This window comes from Lepidochelys olivacea (assembly GCF_965140295.1).
Source record: "Lepidochelys olivacea isolate rLepOli2 genome assembly, chromosome: 8".
NCBI classification, from domain to species: domain Eukaryota; kingdom Metazoa; phylum Chordata; order Testudines; family Cheloniidae; genus Lepidochelys; species Lepidochelys olivacea.
In genome coordinates, this window is record NC_140418.1 from 59,838,903 (window position 1) to 59,849,793 (window position 10,891).

Sequence of the window (10,891 nt, forward strand, 5' to 3'; positions counted from 1 at the left end):
AATGATGCTGAAGAGCTCTGTAACAGAAGCTGCCTGAGGAGGTCTTGGAGGCAACCTGGTAAGAGCAGCAGCCAGGGTATTAGTCTGACCTCAGTGATGGTCCTCTGAAAAAAGGGAGCTGGGAGTGGAACATGGGAAGTGTATAGCCAAGAATTTCTGCAAGACACAGGGATGAAGGCCTAACAAGAGAAGGCAGAAGTAGAAAGTGACCCTGGAATCTCTGAAGGAGGGCTGTTTTGGAGCTTGAAGCTGTACAGCTTTGTTCTATTACAGCAAGTGATTCTGTGTGTGTGTGTGTGTGTGTGTGTGTGAGAGAGAGAGAGCAAACAAACCACGAACAAACTTAGCATCAGACCACGTGAACTTTACTTCAGTTGGTGTATCCATGCAAAGAAATTGGGTAAAGTAGCTCATTATATGGCCATGGTATATTAGTGGTGAGTTCAATACTTCTGAAGATTTCAGATAATCCTAAAGTCTGATTCTTTTTGTTGTTCTCCACAACAATTGAGTTTAAGATCTTAGATACTAAATACAGGAGATCCACAACAGCAGTACTGTTGGTGAGCACCAATTTATCTTTAATGAATCTGTAAAGCAATCTTTCAGTCAGATTTCCAAACTTGTGGTGATACTTCATATTCTAACATACCTGCATTTTTCAGTTTGGGCCATCTGAAAGGTATTTGCCCATATAGCAGAATAAATAAGAACTGACTTCTCATTGATCATCACAGCCAATGCTTTACAATAATGCCTGAGAATGCTAGCTTGTGTTAACACTATTATAGTACCTAGGATCGCCACAGTAAAGCTGATGGAAAATGAAGGCAGTAAATTAAATAAACCTTTGGCTCTATTGTCCTATGCTGCAGTTCACCTTTGCTTCTGAGTAGATTTTTTTTTCATTCAGTAATGGGCAGTAATCCAAATATATAAACCACCATATAGTAGCTGCTGTAATTTGGATTGATTGGCAGATCTGGAGCTAAACTGTTAATGAATTTCTGCACTTGTAATATAAATTGCTTGGACAGACTAAGGTAGAAAAACTTGTTAGGAAAGTGCAGAGGAAATAACATTTGGATGAACTTAAGTCACTTATCCAGTACTACAAGGCACCATCAGCTTAAAGTGTGTGCCTCCAAGATTAAAGGATAAGGAGCCCAATCCCCATATTTTTGCTGATAACCACAGTGCTAATAAGTAGCCAGTATTAAAATGATTCCATTTGTTGCTCTCCTTTTCCCAGATTGACAAGGATCCAAGTCACACATCACTTGAGGCATGAAGATCACACGCAATTCACTGCAGTCCTAAGGGTGTGTTGATCTTAATGTGTGATTGTGAACAAAGGTGATTCAAAAAGGAAGCTAAAAGATCCCATTGCACCTTCTGAAAATACTGAGAGAAACTCGGTGTCCTGTTTTAAACACTGCTGGACTTTGAACATTTTCTCTCTCAGCAGGAGTGTGTGAGCTATTGCTCAGCTCATAGGAGCTGCTATGAATAATTTATTTGTAAACTAGTGGGATGAGTGAGCAGCATCAGAACACAGCAAGAGGCAGTAAGGTGCGTTCAGCAGGAATGACCCTCTAGCAACAAACCAAAGAGTTACGAACAAGAGCATGCCTCCAGCATGCCTCCAGCTTTCACCCTGACCACACCACACGATCCATCGTCTACAGCCAAGCTCTGCGATACAACCGCATTTGCTCCAACCCCTCAGACAGAGACAAACACCTACAAGATCTCTGTCAAGCTTTCTTACAACTACAATACCCACCTGCAGAAGTAAAGAAACAGATTGATAGAGCCAGAAGAGTTCCCAGAAGTTACCTACTACAGGACAGGCCTAACAAAGAAAATAACAGAACGCCACTAGCCGTCACCTTCAGCCCCCAACTAAAACCCCTCCAACGCATTATTAAGGATCTACAACCTATCCTAAAGGATGACCCAACACTCTCACAAATCTTGGGAGACAGGCCAGTCCTTGCCTACAGACAGCCCCGCAACCTGAAGCAAATACTCACCAACAACCACATACCACACAACAGAACCACTAACCCAGGAACTTATCCTTGCAACAAAGCCCGTTGCCAACTGTGCCCACATATCTATTCAGGGGACACCATCACAGGGCCTAATAACATCAGCCACACTATCAGAGGCTCGTTCACCTGCACATCCACCAATGTGATATATGCCATCATGTGCCAGCAATGCCCCTCTGCCATGTACATTGGTCAAACTGGACAGTCTCTACGTAAAAGAATAAATGGACACAAATCAGATGTCAAGAATTGTAACATTCATAAACCAGTCGGAGAACACTTCAATCTCTCTGGTCACGCGATCACAGACATGAAGGTCGCTATCTTAAAACAAAAAAACTTCAAATCCAGACTCCAGCGAGAAACTGCTGAATTGGAATTCATTTGCAAATTGGATACTATTAATTTAGGCTTAAATAGAGACTTGGAGTGGCTAAGTCATTATGCAAGGTAGCCTGTTTCCTCTTGTTTTTTCCTACCCCCCCCCCCCCAGATGTTCTGGTTTAACTTGGATTTTAACTTGAAGAGTGGTCAGTTTGGATGAGCTATTACCAGCAGGAGAGTGAGTTTCTGTGTGTATGGGGGTGGGGGGATGTGAGAACCTGGATTTATGCAGGAAATAGCCCAGCTTGATTGTCATGCACATTGTGTAAAGAGTTGTCACTTTGGATGGGCTATCACCAGCAGGAGAGTGAATTTGTGTGGGGGGGTGGAGGGTGAGAAAACCTGGATTTGTGCTGGAAATCACTTTAGATAAGCTATTACCAGCAGGACAGTGGGGTGGGAATAGGTATTGTTTCATATTCTCTGTGTATATATAAAGCCTGCTGCAGTTTCCACGATATGCATCTGAGGAAGTGAGCTGTAGCTCACGAAAGCTTATGCTCTAATAAATTGGTTAGTCTCTAAGGTGCCACAAGTCCTCCTTTTCTTTTTACGAACAAGAGCATTTCTCAGCGGGATATCAACAGGCCTTGGGACTCAGGTAGGGAATAGAACTGCTGAAAAGGGGGCTTGGGCACTGGGGGAGGAATGAAAATGCTCTCAATATAAGTTCAGCATCTCAAAAGTCCACACATTTTGACTAGCTGTACACATTGCTTGGAAAAACGGAGTGCACTGGGGCAGGGGGTGGGTTGACATGAACATCACAAATTGTCAACCATTTTGATTAGACAGACAAGATGGGTGAGGTAGCATCTTTGTCTTGGACCACCAGAAGTATAGCCAATAAAATGTTACCACACCCACCTTGTCTCTGGTATCCTGGGACTGACATGGCTACAACTACACTGCATAGAACCATTTTTATTCCAATACAAAATTTCAACACTTGAGGTTTTTTAAAATTCCTATGAGAAGGTTCACTGATTCTCACAGAGTCTTTTCCTCCCCTAGGCATTCTCCTCTTCCAGTCTTTCCAGCAACCCTTCTCATACCTGTTTCCTTCACACTGGGGAGGGGAAAGGGAAGGCGGAGTTCTGGTCTGATGCACAGGAGCCCAGATAGTACCTCTGCATCCTGGTACAAGCGCTCTGGAATAATTTGAGAAAAATACATGATTTAAACCTCTTTTGTCTTGTCCTGAGAGCTAGGCAAGGGCTGAAGCTGGAGTTTAGACACCAATCATCCCTGTGAAGCCATTATTTGATACTATATTTTAGTGTGTAGGTTTTTACTTGTAATTGCACTAGTCTAATCCACAAAGCTAAAATTTCATTTAAATGTGCATGTCAGATGCTCTTGCCCACAATTTCACAGGCTTCACTCAAGGAAAGAAAACTACTCCTAAAACATATTAAAGTAATAGTTCCAATAATAACACGCAGGAGCTCATCTGAAGTAATGAGGTTCTGAATAGATATTTAGTGTAAACACCACTTTTTGTGACCTAAAAGCTAAGCCAGCTTTCATGTTGCTCCTAAACGGCTTGTTTTGTGCCCTCTGAACAAAACTGGAAAAGCAAGTCTCATCTCTGCTTTCTTCTTGTGATGCTGGTGCTTATGAAAAGGAGGTGTAAATAAATAAGCTGTATAATTTAAGCTTCAGGGCTCACTCTTCCTTTTCCGCTGTGCCTGGAGGCGGCTGAGCTATGTTTGGCCTCAAAAACAGGGAGGCTTCAGAGATACAGATCAGCAAACAAACTTGAAATAACATGAATAATTTTGGTTCAGAGATCAATGGTTCTTAAATTCTATAGGGAAATTCTTGTCCTATGGTGGCTACAGCATTGCCCACAGAGAAACTGAAATGGCTGTACTGAGCCAGGAGCCTGGGATCCTAGGATGGAAATGTGCACCATGTGTGCTATTTGGCTGACCTCATACAGAGGTGCTGGGAAATCTACAATGATATGGATATACTATAGTTTCCTCACATGAAGAAAAAGTACAACCAGAGAAGAAACCTCCTACAGCTATCTCTGGAGCCTCAGGGAGGTTGCTATCCCTCAAAGTTCCTGCATTCCAACTTGTCTTGGGAGACAAGATTTTCCCTGTGTGTGTGTGTGAGAGAGTGACATGAAAGTGGAGACCACAATAACATAGCGACTGCAGCATAAATAAGAACATACCTTACAAAACAGAACAGCAGAGACACCTGAGGGTGATTCAGGATCATATATTAGCCATTTGCACAATATCACATAGCAGCAAAAGGGCAAACAAGGTCTTGGCACACACTGTATCTATGTGAGTGAGTTGTACAAATTGGCAGAAGTTAGTCTGTCATATGGCACAATAGTGAAGTCCCATTTGGAATGTTGTGTGCAATTCTGGTCAGTGTATTATATGAAGAATGAAAGATCAAAGTCCATAGCAAAGTGCAACAAAAACAGTTTAGGTTGCAGGGGAAATGTACCATGATGGAAGATTAACCAGACTTTGCCAATATATCCAAGGCAAATTGAAACTCTGAGGAAGATGTAGGATCTGAAATATCCTAAAAGGAAAGACTGATGCCTGTCCTTCAGGTCATGGGACTTGTAATCTAGGAATCAGGGGACTGAATATGTTATTTTGGGAAAGGAGGAACTGGGATATAAAAGCTTCCTGTTGTCAATAATGGATAGTGCCTCAAAAGGACATAGAGCTTGGGAGTGCTTTCCAGGGGCTGAGACAGATCCCCGTGGATAGAGGAGGGGGGCACCCAGGAAGGGCTTGGCTAAAGAGAACTTTCTCCAGATTAGGAAAAAAATGGGCATCAAAAGAACAGCCATACTGGATCAGACCAATGGTCCATGTAGCCCAATATCCGGTCTTCCAAGAGTGGCCAGTTCCAGATGCTTTAAAAGGAATGAACAGAACAGGGCTATTTTTGAGTGATCCATCCCCTGTCATCCACTCCCAGCTTCTGGCACTTGGAAGTTTACGGACACCTGGAACATGGGGGTTTATCTCTAATTTTGGCTAATAGCCATTATGGACCTATCGTCCATGAACTTATCTAATTCTTTTTTTGAACCCAGTTATACTTTTGGCCTTCAACATCCCCTGGCAATGAGTTCCACAGGTAGACTTAGCATTGTGTGAAGTAGTACTTCCTTTTTTTTTTTAAACCTACCTATTAATTTTGTTGGGTGATCCCTGGTTCTTGTATTAATTGAAGGGGTAAAAAACACTTTATTCACTTTCTCCACACGATTCATGATTTTATAGATCTCTATCATATCACCCCCCTACCCCACCGTCACCTCTTTTCAAAGCTGAAGAGTCCCAGTCTTTTTAATCTATCCTCAGATGGAAGAGGTTCCATACCCCTAATAATTTTTGTTGCCTTTCTCTGTACTTTTTCCAATTCTAAATCTTTTCGAGATGGGGTAATCAGAACTGCACATGGTATTCAAGTTGAAGGTGTATCATGGATTTAGCGTGGCATTGAGATATTTTGTCATCTTGGGTGAATACCATCTGGTCCTGGTGACTTATTACTGTTAAATTATTCAACTTGTTCCAAAACCTCCCCTATTGAAACATCAGTCTGGACAGTTCCTCAGATATGTCACTTAAAAAGAATGGCTTAGGTGTGGGAATCTCTTTCACATCCTCTGCAGTGCGGACTAAAGCAAAGAATTCATTTAGCTTCTCTGCAGTGGCCTTGTCTGTCTTGAGTGCTCCTTAAGCACCTTTATGGTCCAATGACCTCACTGACTGTTTGGTAGGTATCCTGCTCCTGATGGACTTAACTTTTTTTCCTATTTGTTTTTGTCTTTTTCTAGTTGCTCTTCAAATTCTTTTTTGGCCTGCCTGATTGTACTTTTACCCTGGACTTGCCAGAGGTTATACTCCTTTCTATTTTCCTCAGTAGGATTTGCCTTTCAGATTTTAAAGGATGCATTTTTGCTCTAACCAATTCTTTTGCTTTGTTTGGCCATGATGGCACTTTTTTGGTCCTCTTATACATTTAATTTGAGCCTCTGTTATGGTGTTTTTAAAAACAAGTTTCCATGCAGCTTGCAGGCATTTCACTCCTGTGACTGTTTCTTTTAATTTGTTTAACTTGCTTCCTCACTTTCAATGCCATTCCCCTTTCTGAAATTAAATGTTACTGTGGTGGGTGTCTTTGGTATTTTCTTTCCCACTAGGATGTTAAATTTAATTACATTATGGCCACTATTACTGAGAATTTCAGCTATATTCACCTTGAGGACCAGATCCTGTGCTCAATTTAGGACTAAATCAAGAATTGCCTCTCCCTTGTGGGTTCCAGGACTAGCTACTCCAAGAAGCAGTCATTAATGGTGTCGAGAAATTGTATCTCTGTATCCCATCTTGAGCTGACATGTACCCAGTAAATATGGTGGTAGTTGAAATCCCCTATTGAGTTTTCTATTCTCATAGTTTCTCTAATCTTCCTGAGCATTTCACAATCACCATCATGATCAGTAGTATATTGCTACCGCTGTATTCTTATTATTCAAGCATGGAATTTATATCCATAGAGATTCTATGGTACAGTTTGATTTATTTAAGACTTTTCCTCTATTTGACTCTGCTTTCTTTCTCACACAGTGCCACTCCCCTACCAGCACAACTTACTTGTCATTTCTGTATGTTGTGTACTCTAGTATTACTGTGTCCCATTTATTCGCATAATTCCCGCAAGTTTGTGTGATGCCTATTATATCCATATTTTTAGGGCTGTCAATTAATCACAGTTAATTCACGTGATTAACTCAAAAAAATTAATTGTGATTAATCGCAATTTTAATTGCATTGTTAAACAATATAGTACCAATTGAAATTTATTAAATATTTTGGATTTTTGCTACATTTTCATATATATTGTTTTCTGTGTTGTAATTTAAATCAAAGTGTATATTATTTTTATTACAAATATTTGCACTGTAAAAATCATAAAAGAAATAGTATTTTTCAATTCACCTCATACAAGTACTGTAGTACAATCTTTGTTGTGAAAGTGCAACTTACAAATTTAGATTTTTTTTACATAACTACACTCAAAAACAAAACAATGTAAAACTTCAGCGCCTACAAGTCCACACAGTCTTACTTCTTGTTCAGTCAGTCTCTAAGACACAGACCTTTTTTTATATTTACAGGAGATAATGCTGCCCTCTTCTTATTTATACATGGAGATGTGTCCCCTGGGATGGTGGGATGAAGCGAAATATGAATTCCGCATCTAGCACGTAAATATCTTGTGAGCACAGCTACAACAGTGCCATGAGAACATCTGTTCTCACTTTCAGGTGACATTGTGAACAAGAAGCGGGCAGCATTATCTCCTGCATATGTAAACAAACTTGTTTGAGTGATTGGCTGAACAAGAAGTAGGACTAAGTGGACTTGCAGGCTCTAAAATTTTACATTGTTTTAATATTTTTAATCGCTTGACAGCCCTAATATTTTCATTTAATACCATAGAAAAGCTGGAGGGCTGAACTACCAACCTGTTGGAGAGAGACCTGTCTTCATGAGGGAAACAGACATGGTTGTGCAACCAAAGATGGATAGGTAAGCCTTGTGGCATAAGCCTTTTGTGAGGTGGCAGCTCCCCATCTCTTGTGACAGGACCAGTTTGCAAACACAAGTTATAGTGGAGGTTGACTCTTGAAAATGATCAGGCAAACCTCCTTCATGTAAGTGAAAGAGGCTTATACCTATGTATCTCTTTATGAAAAGTGGTATATTGTGACTGTTTTAACCATATTGTTCATTTGATTGACACTCTGCCTTGCACAAAATCCTCATCACTTGCATGCATATAACTGCAAGGCACTTTACAAAGGAAGATAAGGCATTGTGAATAAGGCATTGGGAACAATCAAATTCATTTGAAGTCATGCTTAGAGTTCATTCCTGCTCCCATCTGAACTTAAAAAGGGAAGAAGTGGGCCCTATATGGAACTATGTGATACACATTTTATGTTTTGCAAATATAGCCACAGAAGGAACAGAACTCCTGGTGAACTTTTTTATCCTAGCATAGCAAATGCATGGTGATTACACATTTGTTATTAATATCCTATAGGGGAATCAGAGGGAGAAGCTGAGGTGTTTAAATGATATCCTAGGATTACACCCTCTGAGGAACATAAATGTAAAACCAGGTATCTAACACTGCAGTGTCTTAGTGGAATCTGAGACTCCAGGGACCATAGCATGTATAAGCAGGATGTAGGAATTCATGCTGCTTTCATGCACAGGCGCCAACTTTCCAAAGTCCTGGGGAGGGGGAGTTAGCCTCCAGATCTGCCTATGGTTGCCAGGTGTCCAGTTTCTGACCAGAACACCCAGTCGAAAAGGGACCCTGCTGGCTCCAGTCAGCACCACCGACTGGGCCGTTAAAAGTCCAGTTGGCATTGCTCCGGGTCTTAGTCAGGCAAGTCTCTGCCTGTCCTGGCACCATGCTGCACCCTAGAAGTGGCTAGCAGGTACAACTCTGAGGCTGGGGGACCATGGGGCTCTGTGCACTGCCTCTGCCCTGAGCACCGGCTCCACACTCCCATTGGCTGGGAACTGCAGCCAATGGCAGCTGGGGGGGGGGGCAGTGCCTATGTGTGATAGCAGCACGCAAAGCCTCCTGGCCCCCTGGTCTAGGAGCCAGACCTACTGCTGGTTGCTTCTGGGGCACAGCGTGGAGCCAGGACAGGCAGGGAGCCTTCCTTAGTCCTGTTGCACTGCTGACTGGGAGCTGCTGAGGTAAGCCCGCACCCCAACCCCCTGCCCCAGTCCTGACCCCCCTCAACCAGGAACCCCCTCCTGCACCTCAAACCCCTCATCCCCACCCCCAGCCTGAACCCTCACCCCCTCCTATACCCCAACTCCCTGCCCCAGCCTGGAGCCCCCTCCTACACCCTGAACCCCTCATTTCTGGCCCAACCCCAGAGCCCACACTCCCAGTTAGAACCTTCACCCGCTCCCGCACCCCAACCACCTGCCCCAGCCCAGTGAAAGTGAGTGAGGGTGGGGGAGAGCGAGCCACCAAGGGAGGGGGAATGTAGTGAGCAGGGGGTGGGGCCTCAGGGAAGGGTGGGGCTAGGGTGTTTGGTTTTGTGCAATTAGAAAGTTGGCAACCCTAGCTCTGCCCCAGGACTCGCCTCCACTCCACCCCTTCCTCCAAGGCTCTGCCCCACCTCTTCCCACCCAGTTCCACCCCCTCCAATGAATGTGCCACATCCCCAGTCCTCTCCCCTTCCCCCTAGTCTCCTGCATGCTGCAAAACAGCTGATTGTGGCAGGCAGGAGGCGCAGGGAAGGAGCGGGAGGTGCTGATCTGCGGGGCCTGCCGGTAGGTGGGAGGCACTGGGGGTGAGGGGGAGCTGATAGTGGGGCTGCCGACACCCACCATTTTTCCCCATGGGTGCTCCAGCCCCAGAGCACCCACGGAGTTGGCACCTATGCTTTCATGTGATAAGTTGGTTATATGATTATGGAGGAGGGGAGGGATAGCTCAGTGGTTTGAGCATTGGCCTGCTAAACCCAGGGTTGTGAGTTCAATCCTTGAGGAGGCCATTTGGGATGAGGGCAAAAATTGGGGATTGGTCCTGCTTTGAGCAGGGGGTTGGACTAGATGACCTTCTGAGGTCCCTTCCAACCCTGGTATTCTATGATTGTTAAATTTTCTAATAGAAAATGACTGATCAACATTAATAATTAGAAAAAAATACCATCTGTAACAATTGGAATGCACACCCACAAAGTCATAAAGGGAACTTAAAGTAGTTTAAATAAGATCTTATTTAGCTATCAATAGGTATATTGCAAGTATGCTAATCACCAGGGTGTCTAGGTACTGGTTACAAGAACCAATGTAGCAAAGTTCCCCTGGAAGGACCATACTCTTTACTACTTTAAAATGGTTCATACTTTTATAGGTGTCCTTTCTAATTGGTCAAAAGAAAGGTAATACCCCCTGTTGTTAAAAGGCTATTCCTATAGGAGTCTTTCATTTTCTTCTCAGGATGCAGTGATACTCCGCCTTAATGGCAAAGCTCCCACTGAATCCTATGGTACAGGATCAAGTCATAAGGGAGCCAATATGCTGAAAAGAAATGAAAATATCACTGTGGATGAAGATGCTGGGATAAGAACACTGCTTTCCTGTAATTTTTTTTTTTAACATCTATACGAGTCTGGCATCTGAACTCGAAGTTGCAGAGAGAATCTACAACCCTGCGCTATCTACACAGTAGAGGCTACTTCTCAATATTCAAATGTCATTGTGTGGTGTGTCTCTCTCCCTCCCCCTTCCCCCCCCCAGCTAACTGTATGATCTGTATTTCCTACTCAGCAGGCTGGAAGTTGGCTCTAACAGAAATGGAAGGCAGGGGGATCTCTATAGAGGATGTCCATAAAATTGGCTTCTGCAGCT

The 10,891-nt window shown here is 43.1% G+C and overlaps 1 long non-coding RNA gene across 1 annotated transcript; it reads left to right on the top strand.

The window, feature by feature from the left end:
* The first annotated feature begins 2,991 nt into the window (after positions 1 to 2,991).
* LOC311525109 lies at positions 2,992 to 10,596 on the top strand. The gene is made up of 3 exons (XR_014712686.1): positions 2,992 to 3,042; positions 7,943 to 8,032; positions 10,481 to 10,596. It is a non-coding gene; the product is annotated as an uncharacterized lncRNA (long non-coding RNA).
* Positions 10,597 to 10,891: the final 295 nt, after the last annotated feature.